The sequence below is a fragment of the Neofelis nebulosa genome, chromosome 6 (genome assembly GCF_028018385.1).
Source record: "Neofelis nebulosa isolate mNeoNeb1 chromosome 6, mNeoNeb1.pri, whole genome shotgun sequence".
In the NCBI taxonomy this organism is placed as follows: domain Eukaryota; kingdom Metazoa; phylum Chordata; class Mammalia; order Carnivora; family Felidae; genus Neofelis; species Neofelis nebulosa.
In genome coordinates this window covers 147,200,306-147,214,810 of record NC_080787.1, presented here as the reverse complement: position 1 = coordinate 147,214,810, position 14,505 = coordinate 147,200,306, and the positions used below count along the sequence as shown (strand labels likewise).

The following is a 14,505-nucleotide window of genomic DNA, read 5'->3' as shown; positions in this document are numbered from 1 at the left end:
CTTCAGTCCAGGTCATGATCTCACAGTTTGTGGTTTTGAGCTGACAGCTCAGAACCTGGAGCCTGCTTCAGATTCTGTGTCTCCCTCCCTCTCTGCCCTTTCCCTGCTCACGCTCTGTCTCTATCTTTCAAAAATGAATAAATGTTGAAAAAAAAGGTGTGGTATATATTCACAATGGAATATTACACCGCAATCACAAAGAATGAAATCTTGCCATTTGCAACAAAGTGGATGGAACTAGAGGGTATTATGCGAAGCGAAATAAGTCAGAGAAAGATAAATACATGATTTCGCTCATATGTGGATCTTAAGAAACAAAACAGATGCACATCAGAGAAGGGAAGGAAAAAGAAAATAAAAACAGAGAGGAAGGCAAACCATAAGAGACTCTTAAATACAGAGAACCAACCGAGGGTTGATGGAAGGGTGTTGGGTGGGGAGAGGGGCTAAATGGGTGACAGGCATTAAGGAGGGTACTTGTTTTTTTTAATTAACTAATTAGTTAATTAATTAATTCTTAAATTTATATCCAAGTTAGCATATAGTGCAATAATAATTTCAGGAGTAGAATTCAGTGATTCATCCCCTACATATAACACCTGGTGCTCACCAAACACTTGCCTGTTGCCTATTATCCCATCCCCCGACCCACAACTTCTCCAGCGACCCTCAGTTTGTTCTCTGTATTTAAGACTCTCTTATGTTTTGTCCCCCTCCCTGATTTTATATTATTTATGCTCCCCTTCCCTTATGTTTTGTATCTTAAAGTCCACATATGAGTGAACTTATATGATATTTGTCTTTCTCTGACTCATTTCACTTAGCATAATACACTGTAGCTCCATCCACTTTGTTCCAAATGGCAAGATTTCATTCTTTTTGATTGCTGAGTAATACTGCATTGTATATATATACCACATCTTCTTTATCCATTCATCCATCGATGGGCATTTGGGCTCTTTCCATACTTTGGCTATTGTTGATAGCACTGTTATAAACATTGGGGTGCATGTGCCCCTTCAAATCAGCATATCTGTATCCTTTGGATAAATTCCCACCGGCAGTGCAAAAGGGTTCCTCTTTCTTCGTTATCTTCACCGACATCTGTCGTTGCCTGAGTTGTTAATTTTAGCCATTATTTTTGCTGATTGGGAAGCGGTACTCCATCACTGGGTGCAGTGAGAGGAGCCAATGACAGCGGATGACCAATAGAAGCAGTACCTAAAAACACACTAACTGGGGTGACATAATCAGGCATGTTATGAGGGCCAATTAGGCACTAGGGAACTTTTACTATAAAATTATGATATTAGAAGGAAATGCAATTTACTTTGTAGTCACAGATTAATGAGGCTAGAAAAGACGGTTATTTGAGAAGTACTTGTGAATTATTTATTTCCCAAAACTATGTTTCTTACACCTTGCTTGGATCCCCTTCTCTCTTCCTCACTTGTTTTCCCATTGCCTCCCATCTGGAAGTGGATTTCCTGCCTTCCTTGTTGAATCAGTGACTCAGTCGAACCAGGTGCCTGCCTTTGACTTTAGTTCATCCAAAAAGAGTTGACTCCCATTGGCTTCTCTCACTGCCCCTAGTGATGGAGTCCTGCTTCCCACCCCCCCGCAGCCACCCTGTGCTCAGGTCTGGGTTTGGGGACATCACATCCCAAATAGCACCAGGACCTCAGAGCCTGCACGTGTCTGGGATGGGCATCACACGTAGTTTGCACCTGCTCAAGAAAGAGTGCAGTTGAGGTATAATCGATCTAAAATGAGTTAGTAACAGGAGCGAAGCTCAATATTTAAATCACTACATATCGTGATCAACATCATACAACTTTTAACTTTGAAGTCTTTGGACGACAAACATGCTCCACACGGTCTGTTTGTTGGGATCACTGTTTCAAAAGGAATTCAGGAAAGAATCCTGAATTCCTGGGATAGACTACAGGCCAACCCATGCTGGCCCTGTCACTCTGGCCTGTGGTCCTTTTACCAGATGGGATCCTTGGTGTCCATCCACGAATGGTGGCAGTTTCAGCCAGGGCTCACCACCGCAAGGGTCTGGAGGAAGCCCAGGGGAGCTCTGCCATCCATGAAGCTGCTACGTCCTAGTTCGCCATACTTCTTAGGTTTCTTCGGTCCGATTCAGACCAAAGGCTACTTTCTCAATTTGTTTTTACTTGGCTGGAATCAAACAGAAGTAGAGAATTGGGATGTATCACCACTTAAATTTGGAATTATAGTATCATTAATTCCTCATCGGCTTTTGAATTTCTGAGATAGGGTGCCTGACAGGCGCTCTCTTTCAGGTTGCCTTTGCGATGTTACCAGCTCTGCTGACATACCTTTAAGGGTCAGTGAAACACTGGAGAACAGTTCCTGCAATGAACAAAATGCTGTGTCTCAGAGATTACCATCACTTTGTGGTCAAAAATATTTTTCCTATATGACTTGTCTTATATCAAAGTGTCTGGATTATGTTCACTGTAACCATAAACTGTTAGGAAGGTTTTCTTGAATACACTAGCCATTTGTACCTCTTCATTCTGGATGACAAAAAAAAAACAAAACAAAAACAAAAAACACAGCACCACCTAGAAAGAAAGACAAAAGGATCCACGAGTGTGATCACTTTCTCGTGCCTGACCTTCCCGCGGATGTTCCAAAACAAAGATGAAATCAGACAGTGAGGCCTGCGGAGTAAATAATCCCTTCCAGGTTTATCCATATGGCATTCCTAGTCCTGGAAAGCTGATTCGTTTCTAGATCAAAGGGAGGTTGGCTGGGTGGACCCAGGGGTTAACAATGCTGAGTTCTGCAGGATGCTGATGATGCCTTAGCCTCAGCCTGACTGTTGGGCCGGGTAACTCGCAACTCTTCTATCCTGATAAACTTAGTCACCAAACCCTATCTTCCTACCACCGTTGGAGCGAGCCAGGGATATTCTGCAGAGGGTGGGAGTGCTCATCTGGGGCAACAGGAAAGTTCAGACTAAGGGAAAAAGCAAAACTGAACTGCGTGTGTCCGAATTTCTTTCCTTGGCAGTGGGCGTCCAGGGATCTGGCCTCGGCCTGGGCTCCGGGAACTGGCCTAGCATGGAGGAGGGGTGCGGCTACCCATCTGAAGCCAAAAATCAACATTCAGGGTCAAGCAGGCAGACTTGGAAAAATAGGAGGGGACTGAGCAGAGAGGTTGCAGCAATGACACTGTAAGCCAGGACTTCAGCATGAGTGAAGACAAAGGCACACAGAGAAGAGAAGCCAGAGCCCTAGGAGATTTCTGAGAGGGACAGGGCCCCTTGTCTCTGGGTGGAGAGGGAACATGAGGACAAACACAGCACAGCACAACCAGGGTTCCCAAGCCAGGAATGGAATTTAGAGAGTTGACAAGACGGAAGGGAGGCCAGAAGCTGGTGTCAGAGTCACAGTCTAGTGTTAGCAAAACAGACAAGTTCAAGTAAGGACCAATAGCGGCTGAGATGGGCTGGTCCACGAAACAGGTTTTAGTTTCTGCTCGTGTTAATAAATCAACCGATGCCCGATTCATGGGAAGATCAGGTATGTTACCAATAGGGCCAGGACTGGAAGGGATGGACTTCAGACACAGGAGTTCTGATAAATGCTATTCTGCAGGATTCCCAAACAAAACAAAGCAAAAACAAGACAAAGCTGCACTTCACATTTATAATACCATACGCTGCATTAGGGAGTATATTCTCTGTAGGGGAAAACTTTAATTTTGAATAAGCATTGGTGAGAACTTAAGTCCTTAGCTTACAATTTCCATGCCTGATGCTAGAAAGCTTCCCACGGGGTGACTCCTCATGTCAAACTGGGTTTCTCCTCCGTTGCCCGCCTGCATCCGAGGTCTGGTGCTGGAGGACCCGTTCACATGGTGATATCCCGTATCCCTGGACCTCTGTCTGCGCTGGGTAAGTCAGCAGGTGCGTGGCAGGAGAATTCCTGGAAGCCCTTCCTGGATCAGGACTGATGGCCAAGACTTAACTATATACATGGGAGACACTGTGAGATTAAATATATACATAGATCTCCAACTCAGCTTCTCTTATAAGAAGACAGATCTCCAAAACTCCCCTGGACTCGCCAGTGCTACTTGACCTCAGGGAAGTGTGACATAAGGGAAGTTCAAGTGCAGAGAGGTAATGTCTTGAACGCAGCAGCCAAAATATCCCATGTGCGCAGTTTACCAGAAGCAGGTGACCCCATGAACACGCTGCTGGGTGCCAGAGGTGTTAGGAGAAGCCCAGCAAATGGAAAGCCCGAAGCTGAGGCACCAGTGGCTGGAAAATCAAACCTTTTCCCAAATATACTCATTTATCAGAGGTCCTGGTCTTGAGCTTCTCGATTTCATTTTCTCCCAGAGAAGAGTCGATTTTTAATTCTTTCTCTTTGGGGCATATTTTCTTATTTTCTTCCTTATTTTCGCAGTGGGCACTTTAGCTGGCTTCCAGGTGGTGACATAAAGTACTTCGGGTTTTTCATGAATGCTTATTATTGTTATTTGAAAAGCGGAAAATTTTCAAACGTCATAATTGTTGAGGTTGGGGCAGGACAGAAGCGCAGGGGGCCAGCGGCCGACCTGTAGGCCACCCTGCGGGTGCCTGTGTCTCTGGACCAGGTCCTCCTCTCTCCGAGTCCGCACAGTTGGTGAAGCGAAGGTCCGGCAGGGCACCGAAAAGGACGTTTACTCCCAGGGTTGAAACGCAAGTCAGTACATTTCAAATCACCAGATTTTTAAAAACTGCGTACAGAATTTAGACCTCCGGTATTTCTAAAACATCGGACATGCCACAAAACAGAGTGTGGGCAAGGGTGGTTTTATAACCCCGCCTGATCTCATGACTCAGGACGCGGGGTTGGGCAGCTCGCTCAGCTCCGTAGGGTCCCCTGAGGGGCCTGGACTCAGGGCCGGCCTGGCAACAACCTGGTCCCAGCCTGGCCATTCACAGACCCGGCCTCTAGTCCCCCCCCCCTGCTGTGGTGCAGTCTGCAACCCGAGCTACAAGGAGCAGGGAAGGGGGAAGATCCAAATCCCCTCCTGGCTCTGTGGCTCCAGGTTAGAATTCAGGCCTCATTTAAAAATTACATTCCAGAATTTCAGTTTCAGCTTCTCCCCCTCCCCCCTTCCTCCTCCCCTCCCCCCTTCCTCCTCCCCTCCCTCCTCCTCCCCTCCCCCCTCCTCCTCCCCTCCCCCCTCCTCCTCCCCTCCCTGTCCTCCTTATCTCCTCCCCCTCCTCTCCTTCCTTCTCCCCTCTCCTCCCCTTCCTTCTCCCCCCTCCTCCCCTTCCTTCTCCCCCCCTTCCTGCTCACCTCCCCCTCCTCCTCCTTCTTCAACTTTCAGCCCCAGCACAGAAGAAAACCTACAGCAGCTCCATCTGGCAGGACAAAACGAACGTTTTACGTTTTGCAGAAATGTTTGAAGGAGGTGGTCTTTCGAGGTAAAGTAGCTGGTTCCTCATTCTCCCTTCAGGGCAGGACCACAGCCCAGACCCCGAAAGGCAGGAACTTGTTCCCGTTTAAGAACTTCCAAAGCAAGAAGATTCCAGAAGCGTTATTGATCGCGTCATTGCACAGCCTTCTATTCGGTATCTTTAGGTGCCTCAGATGGGGCACTTGAGCCCAGAACGTAGGTACTTAGGATGCAGCCCGTCTGGGTCCGGGAGGCCTTGCGCTGGGGGTGGAGGGAGAGCTGCAGGCAGCGCGGGGGTGGGGGGGAGGTGGGGGGGTGCTGAGGTGGGGGAGGGGGGGTAGGGTGAGGGGGTGAACGTGCCGCACACGCTGCCGGCTGTGGGTCACGTCGGCCTCCCGACATGTATCGTTCAACTTGAACAGTGTTGTGCTACATTAGCTTTTAAAATTATGAGACAGTTGCGAACTTTTGAAAATTTGGAAAATTCACGTGCGCTCAGGCTCACTCACTGCCCACACACATTTAGAACCTGATTGCCAATGTTTCTTTAAAGACTTAGGTGAGGTTTCAACTATACTTCAATTAAAAAAAAAAACAAACTTGGGAGAGCTAGGAACAGTTGAGGCCCTGTTCGCGCCTGGCTGTAGGCACGTACTCCACGGTCCCCATCGCTGCCTGCGGACGTCCCAGGGGGACCACCCGTGTCACCAGCCAGCCTCTGTGGTCATCCGACTTGGTGACCACAGCTAGAGCCGTGCTAATGGAAGTATAATGCCAGCCGAAGGTGCAATCGAGCAACATAGGTAATGCACTTTTTCCAGCAGCCACATTTTTTAAAAAGGAGAAAGGAACAGGTAAAATTAATTTTAATGATATGTTTTGTTTAACCCAACATGTCAAAAATGTGATGCAATTAAAATAAAAATTATTTTTTTAAGTTTATTTATTTTGAGAAAGAGTGCACATGTATGAGGCGGGTCGGGGGTGCAGAGAGAGATGAAGACAGAGAGAATCCCAAATAGGCCCTGTGCTGTTAGCACAGAGTCTGATGCAGGGTTCCAACTCATGAACTGTGAGATCATCACCTGAGCCAAAAGCAGGAGTCGGACACTTAACTGACTAAGGCACCCGGGGGGCCCAATAAAAATGATTAATGAGACATTTGTATTCTTTATTCATACTATATCTTCAAAATGCACTTTTATTCTCTGGCACATCTCAATTCCGGCTTGCTCCATTTCAGATGCGGCCGGTGGGTGGGAACCCAACAGCGCAGGACGCTGTTGTGCTACCTGGGAGAGACGGACCAGCGGTGGAAGGTTAGGTTGGAGAGAAAGACTGAGGCCAGATCATGACCTCAGGGTTCCCGGCTTAGGCAGAATGCTCAGTTCTGGGTGGCCTTAAAGGAGGTGCTTTTGTATTTCCTTTTATCAACAATTAGGAGCCACTGGAATCCTTTTCGGGGGCTTCTGTGCAATGTTTTAAAAGTCCGTTATTTTATCCGACATTCCTACTCCCATATCTCAAATCCATTTACTCTTGGACTGTCTTGAATGTATATGGAGAACAGCTGAGCCAATGCTTCCAGAGGTTTCCAAACTGTTTCCTTTAGAGTGCCAGGGTTCCAAGTAGGGGCCTCGGAGGAATGGTGAGTGGGAGCGCTAGACCCGGGGCCCATGCCAGCATCAACTGGAGGAGGTTCATCAATCTGACATGTAGCAGCTTGTGCAAGATTGTATTTACAGAAACAGCACTGCTGTTTTTGTGTCTTTTTAGCTGTTTGAAGAATACTCCTTTATGATATAATCTTCCAGAATGGATAAAATAGTCTCTCCTGTGTTAGGTGTTTAAGTACTTGGTGTGATCCCTATTCCCTTCGTCTGTATGTCTTTTATGGATCATCATTCACTTTAAGTCCCTTTATCCTGGGTGGTCCAATATAAGTTGGGGACCAGGTATGGTCATCACATGCTAAAAGAGGCCGTTAAAAAATATAGTCATATGTAATGCTTTAAAAACTTAAAGGAGTTGTTTACTTACCACGTGTCTTCACAAATCTCATGTTAATCAGCGATTATGGATCTCATTGTGCCATTATAAACTTTTAAAACTCCACTTTCTATTAAGTCAATCAGGACAGTGTTCTTTTGTAGAAACCGATTTCTTGCAAAAAGGAAATGGACTGTGAAGGAAGAATTGGCTCCTAGACCTTCTAATCAAATTGACCACATTTACTCACCCACTCCCTTCCCCAAACCCGCTTGGTAAGCTGATCTCTTAGCAAAAGAGAAAAAGGCTTTCCATTTTTATGACTTACATGGAATAAAGAACAATGTCTCCGCCTCCAGACCGTGACCGTCTCTGACTTTATTGTGATCTGCGGTGAGAGAGGAATTCGCAGAGGAACATTCTCCCAGACGGCCACAGACAGGCTTCTTGGGACAGTTTATCTGCCTACATGGCTGAGCTGCTTGCTCTCTTTCTCCTTCCTCTTCTGCTCGCATGCTTTCTTTTTATTTGAGATCATAATTCATCATTCCTTACCTGCCAATCAGCTGAAACAAGTCATGGTGGTTTCAGACACAACTTCATAGCACCAGGTGGTTTCTTTGACTGAATTCCTTCAAGGTGAATCTGATGTGTCCAGGCAAAGCCAGTGATGGAAACCCACCCGAACCCAGGAGTATTTGCAAAAGAATTCCCCAGGGTGTGTTCAGTTACAGAGTTTCGGTCAGGTTTCTTGGTATCCTTCACTGTCTTCTGAAAAGGCAAAACAGTAAGGCAGATGTGTCTGTGAAGAAACAATGCTAATGTAACAAAGGTGCGGCGGGGAAGGTATGCTTGGGGGCTCTGGGTGGGGCAGAGGCTATATCCCAACACAGGTGTTCAGACATTCAGATTTCATCCAGGAAATGTACTAAGAAGCTCATTGACCCAGGGACAAGTGCACGGGACATCCTCCAGAAAGAGGAACAGGGCTGGGGAATCCATTCTGGGGAGAACTTTGAGGGGACACAAGATGGTCCTCCCATGTGTGTCACACTTAGGAGAAAGTCCCAGCTGATTGCTGCGATTCCACCTTCGCTCTTGCACAAGAAAGGATGGAATAATTCCAAGGAGAGTGATGCTTTCATAGGCATATATTTGAATCGGTTCTAACTTACATAAAGAAGTAGGTAATTTGCAAACTTTGATACTCGAATATCAACCTGTCACATTCCTTAGAAATGATCCCACAACCCATGACCTTCAGCAACAAGTTCAAGGGTAAAGCAAGGATACAAGCATCTCATCAGGAAAAGATGGCACATTAAATAGGGATAATTAAGGAAAGTTTAATATTATGATTATTTGCAAAAACATGAATAAGCTTAAAAGAAATGAACATGGAATGATGAAACACCATAGGGCCAATTTCAACAAGGAGACCTTTTGCCCCTGGGCCTGATGGGGGAAGGCCAGAAATGCTCACTGGATTCCTGAGAGAGAGGGGGCCATGTGGAGGGAGTTACATTCTTTGGGGAAGCCACCAACACTCTTTCTGCAACTCAGCTCCTTCTGTCTTCTGAGTTGTTGCTTGTAAATGCCACTGTAAGCCTAGGGCAATGGATGATGTTGCAGCTGCCTATAGAACCCACCACAGAACAAGATGGACACAGCGGGTTAAAGGGTGAATGCCCAGTATAGGCATCAATTCCAACAGGACGGGGCTGTTCATCGGCCAGAGGACCAGGGAAATAGGGTAATCTAGCTCAGTTTGAATGATCAGAATCTGAGGTAGCAGTACATTTTCTCCCAGTTATCACTATGAAGCAGTTGCTACTCTACTAAATGGCCCACTCTGTGTTCTTTCTTGCCTGCTGGACTGTGAGCTCTTTGAAGGAAATACCTGCCCTTTCATCTGTACACAGTTTACTGCACGGCGTTTGACATATAATAAATGCTCAACAGATGGTGGTGAATTGAATCAATGAATGTCCCAGGCCGCTACTAAATTGAAGCTTTATTCCTTTTGACTCTTTACCTTGGCCAGAATCAGTCTTCAAGAATGGTGCAGACCAATAAAACTAAGAGTTAGTTTTTTGAAAAGAGAAGCAAAATCAACTTTTAGCTAGACTTACCAAGAAGAAAAGAGAGAGAGGACTCAATTAACTAAAATTATTAATGGAAAGAGGAGAGAGACATTATCACTGATATCACAGAAATGCGGACCATAAGAGACCGCTCTGAACAATTACACAACAACAAGTTGGAAAAGCCTAAAGAAAAGGATAAATTTGTAGAAGCATACAACCTACCACGACTGAATCATTAAAAATGAGAAAATCCGAACAGACCAATAACAAAGAGGAGATTGAGTTAGTAATCAAAAACTTCCAGTCAAAAGCAGCTCCAGGACCAGATGGCTTCACGGGGGAATTCTACCAAACATTAAAGAAGAATTAATACCAATCCTTCTCAAACTTTTCCAAAAAAATGAAGATAAGGGAACACTTTCAAACTCATTTTATAAAGCCAGCATTACCCAGATAAGGACACTACAAGAAAAGAAAACTCCAGACCAATATCCCTGATGAATATGGATAGATGCAAAAATCTTCAACAAAATACTAGCAAACTGAATGCAACAGTACATTTTCAAAAAAAGAGCATACTGTGATCAAGTGGGATTTATCCATGGGAAGCAAGAATGGTTCGCATATGCAAATCAATAAACGGGATACACCACATTAATAGAAAGAAAGATAAAAATTACATGATCATCCCAATAGATACAGAAAAAGCGTTGGATAACTCCACATCTTTTCATGATAAAAACCCTCAACAAAGTAGATATAGAAAGAATATACCTCACCATAATCAAGGATGTATATGACAAGTCCACAGCTAATATCAATGGTGAAATACTCAATGGTGAAAAACGAAGTTTTTCCTCTAAGATCAGGAGCAACACAAGGGTGCCCACTTCCATCATCTCTATTCAACATAGGACTGGAAATCTTAGCTAGAGCAATTAGACATAGAAAGGGGTAAAAGGCATCCAAATTGGAAAGGAAGAAGTAAAATTGTCTTTATTTACAGATGATATGATTTTATGTAGAGAAAATTTTAATGATTCCACTAAAAACCTGTTGAAACAAATAAATTTAGTAAAGTTTCAGGATACAAAATCAACATAAGAGATCACTCCTACACAGTAACAGTGAGCTCTCTGAAAAAGAAAGAAAACAATCACATTTACAATGGCATCAAAAACAATAAAATCCTTAGGAATATATTTAACCAATGAAGTGAAAGATCTGTATACTGAAAATTATAAGACACTGATGAAAGAAATGCCAAAAGATACAAATAAATGAAAGATAGCCCACAATCATGGATCAGAAAAGGTAATGTTAAAATACCCACAGCACCAAAATCCATCTATAGATTCAATGCAATGCCTATTAAAATTCCAGTGGAAATTGTCACAGAAATGAAAAAAATCCTAAAATTCATATAGAACCACAAAAGACCCTGAAAAGCCAAAACAGGCTTGAGAAAAAACAAACCTGGAAGCATTACATTTCCTGATCGCAAACTAGATTACAAATGTATAGTAATCAAAATATAATGGTACTAGCATAAAACAGATGCATAGACCCATAGAACAAAATAAAAAAAAAAAAAAACAGAAATAAACCCGTGCTATACGGTCAACTAATATTTGATAAGGAAGCCAAGCATATGCAATGGGGAAAGGGTAGTTTCTTAAATAAATGGTGTTAAGAAAATTGGATATTCACAGCAACTAAATAAAAATGGGAATATAAATGTAATGCAAGAATATAAATACAATGAATATTATTAAGCCATGAGCAGCAACACAGATGGAACTTGAAGGCATTGTGCTAAGTGAAGTAAGTCAGACAGAGGAAGAAAAGTACTGCATGATCTCACTCACGTGTGGAATATTAAAGAGTCAAACTCATAGGAACAGTAGGATGCTGGTTGCCAGGTGCTGTGAGTTGGGAAAATAGAGACGTTGGTCAAAGGATACAAACTTCCAGTTATAAGATGATTAAGTTCTGGGGATCATGGTGATTAAGTTAACAATATTGTACTGTATGCTTGCAAATTGCTAAGAGAGTAAATCTCAAATGTTCTCATCACCATCTCAATAAAAAAAAAAGCTAATTATATGAAGTGATGATTTATTAACTCAACTTATTGTGGTAGTCATTTTTTAATATATACATATGTCAAATCATGTTCAACTTATATAATTTTATGTATCAATTATATCTCAATACAGCTGTAAAAAAAAAAAAAAGGAATAGTGTGGAGATCACCTTCAGGTTTAGTTATTAATTTGGGGTTAAGAAGCTCATGGCTATAGCTGAACTAAGCGGCAATATTCAAGATCCTGACACTTTATGGGACCCAAAGGTATAAAGGGACCCAGAGGTTTAGAAGGTCAAGGAACCCAAATGCTAGCAGTGGGGCATGGGGGGTTTACTTATCACAGCCAACAGGAGCATGGACAGGTCTCTTGGTAGGCTGAACTATAATCTATGCATCTTAGTAGAGGCCAAATTGAAGGCCTATTGATAGAATCCTGATAGCAGTGTAGACTATAATAAATGGAATAAGCCAAGTGACAAAGGTAAATAATTCTATGCCTGATGAAAATCATATTCTGGGTATATAAACTTACAGAATATACATAGTTATAGGATTGGAAAATTATAATAATTTATTCATTTTTCCTAAAGACTTAGGAAAATATATTGGGCCGTTTTTCAAACTATTGTTTTAGGGAAAGTTACATACATGAACACGGATAAATATACAAGCATTTGCAACAATTTGAGATTTGCCACAATACTTTAACTCTGGAAAACTGCTAGTGGTTCTGCCTTGAGGGCACCGTATTTACCATGGGACCGGGTCTTTAGAGAAATGCATTTGGAGTCATGTATACTTCAATAAAAGAACCACCACAAATTTGGCATGGCTCAGGTATGTTAGTTCTTCCAGAAGCTGGGGACCCGGACCAGTGAAACCCTCTTTCAGGGTAATAAGACCGTCACACACATGATATTCTTAATAAAATTCTACTGTTATCATCTTTGGCGATAGTCTTTTGCCATATTTCCGTAGAAAAAAATAAAAGTCATCAATAAAATTAACCATAGAAATCTTCACCCAAAAGACCTTTTAGGAAAATGAGAAAGGTCTTTAATTATAGAGAAACTAGTAAGCTATAAAATGAATTCATAATAGGGACTCCACCAATCTGAACTCCTTTGTAGGGCTGTTGAAATTGACCGTGCTATATGAAATCTACAAGTTGGAAAACAATACTGAGGACAACTGAGAGATTCAGGGAAAATATCAGCAAATTTAATGTCTGTACACAATATCAACAGCTACAATAGAATATTATCCTAAGATGTAGTGGGTTGAATTGTGTCCCCCCAAAAGATACACTGAAGTCCTAATCCCTCGGACCTGTGAATGTCACCTTATTCGGAAAGAGTACCTGCAAATGTAATCAAGTTAAAATGAGGTCATACTGGATTAGGATGGATCCTAAATCCAATGACTGGGGTCCTAGTAAGAAAAGGAGACAGAGATTTAGACATGGAGACGGAACACACATTGAAGGAAGGCCGCATGAAGACAGATGCAGAGACTGGAGTGAAGCAGCTGTAGGCCAAAGAATGCCAAGGGCTACTGGCATTGCCAGTAGCAAGAAAAGGCAAGGAAGGATCCTCCCCTAGAGCCTTCAGAGGCAGCCCAGCCCTGCTGACCCCTTTATTTCACACCTCTGGCCTCCAGAACTATCAGAGAATAAATTTCTGTCCCTTCAAGCCACGTAGTTTGAGGTAATTTTGTGATGGAAGCTCTAGGAAACTGATAGAAATGTAAACAAAATGGAAAAACCAGTATTTCCTGTTCTGTGCGCAGTAAAAACCTGGAAGCCGCCCTGGCACTCCCCCCACCCCCCATATCCAGTCTATGGCTGGGTCTTCCCAATTTCACCCCTACCTCTGTTGGCTGCTCCATTTCTCCTTCTCCCCGTCACCTCCTCTCCAGACTGGGGCTCGAGGACCAACTCCACTGCAATGGCCTCTCTCCAGGCCTTCCTGCCCCAGAGTTTCCTCAGGCTCCAATCCTTCCTCCTGCAGCCAGGTTGGCCTGAAAATGTAAATCCAATTAAGGGGCACCTGGGTGGCTCAGTCAGTTAAGCACCCCACTTTTGATTTCGGCTCAGGTCGTGATCTCATGGTTTGTGGGTCTGAGTCCTGCGTTGGGCTCTGTGCTGACCGCACAGAGCATGCTTGGGATTCTCTCCCCCTCTCTTTCTGCCCCTGCATGCGCACGTGCTCTCTCTCTCTCTCTCAAAATAAATAAACATTAAAAAAAAATTTTCTTAATGTAAATCTAATTACACCTGCTCCTCACTGCCCTCCCAACCTCTCCATTCACTTTTATAGGGCTTTAACCACTGATGCCTTATGTGGTCTGGGTCCTTCCAGACTCTCCCTTCATCCCACTCTGTCGCTTGCTCCCTGCTCTCAAGATGTTGCAGCCTTCTTTCTGCTCCAAGAATTCTCAGAGCTGTATCCTCTCCCAGGACGTTTGCACATGCCATTCCCTAGGCCCGGTGCTACTCATGCCTCCCCTCTCATGCTAGCTTTACCCCCACTCCCTCCCTCAGAACCGGTCAATCTGCACCTGACATACTCACAGCTCCTGAACACTGTGACAGTTAGCCCGACTCATAATTACACATCTGTTTCCGTGGTATTTGAAAAACGTCTATCTCCCAAGCTACTCTGTAACTCCGTGGCCGGTTCTGTTCCCAGGGCCTGACTCAGCGGGTGCACGGAGAAGGAAATCAGCAAGCTGTGACTGAGCGCCTGAATCTGTTACATCTTTTCAAACTCTTCTTTCCAGTAACTACCACCTTTTTTTAGGAGGGAAAAACCCCACAAAAGACGTACCCTCTTTACCGTCCCTTCTTACTCCTTCCATCAAACTTGAAAGAATTTGAATATGACTGACCAAAAAAACAAAACAAAAAAA

The 14,505-nt window shown here is 43.7% G+C and overlaps 2 long non-coding RNA genes across 4 annotated transcripts; both read right to left on the bottom strand.

The window, feature by feature from the left end:
* Window positions 1-1,814: 1,814 nt before the first annotated feature.
* LOC131513541 (uncharacterized) lies at window positions 1,815-4,931 on the bottom strand. Of its 2 annotated transcripts, XR_009262636.1 has the most exons (3): window positions 3,778-4,931; window positions 2,346-2,379; window positions 1,815-2,184 (listed from the first exon to the last, which is right to left on the bottom strand). It is a non-coding gene; the product is annotated as an uncharacterized LOC131513541 (long non-coding RNA). The 2 variants fall into 2 exon arrangements; XR_009262635.1 differs by having other exon boundaries at window positions 1,815-2,379.
* Window positions 4,932-6,587: 1,656 nt separating this feature from the next.
* On the bottom strand, window positions 6,588-14,122 carry LOC131515130 (uncharacterized). 2 transcript variants are annotated; one of them, XR_009263462.1, is made up of 4 exons: window positions 13,465-14,122; window positions 7,975-8,190; window positions 7,748-7,807; window positions 6,588-7,612 (listed from the first exon to the last, which is right to left on the bottom strand). It is a non-coding gene; the product is annotated as an uncharacterized LOC131515130 (long non-coding RNA). The 2 variants fall into 2 exon arrangements; XR_009263461.1 differs by having other exon boundaries at window positions 7,748-8,190.
* Between the last annotated feature and the right edge of the window lie 383 nt (window positions 14,123-14,505).